This window comes from Habropoda laboriosa, unplaced genomic scaffold (assembly GCF_001263275.1).
Source record: "Habropoda laboriosa isolate 0110345459 unplaced genomic scaffold, ASM126327v1 scaffold151, whole genome shotgun sequence".
Taxonomy (NCBI): domain Eukaryota; kingdom Metazoa; phylum Arthropoda; class Insecta; order Hymenoptera; family Apidae; genus Habropoda; species Habropoda laboriosa.
Window position 1 is genome coordinate 1307252 of NW_017100286.1, and position 386 is coordinate 1307637.

The window sequence follows — 386 nt, forward strand, 5'->3', positions numbered from 1 at the left end:
CCTCCATTAAAAAACACTAAAATCCCGCAGCGATGGCTATTAAACGCAGACTTCTCGGTCAATTCTCCCTCTCTCTCTCGAAAAGAACAAACCTTCGCGGTGCACTCTCCGTTTCACGTTACGAGAATTACGCATACGAGGAGGTCCTCGTTACGTTTTTACACCCCGCGCGAAGATGACAACGGACGCGACGTGGAAGGAACGCGGCGCGAAGTACAAAGGGAAAGTAACGATCGGGCGTAAATCATAAATCAGCAGTTGGCCGTGGAATTCCAGATGCCAGCTCTCCCTCTCTCTCCAGGACGACAATGGGCGCCGCGTTTCGCGTGATTCCCCGCAAATTGCATAATCTCGCGATATCTCGTTCGGCTTCTCCGCGAGAGCGA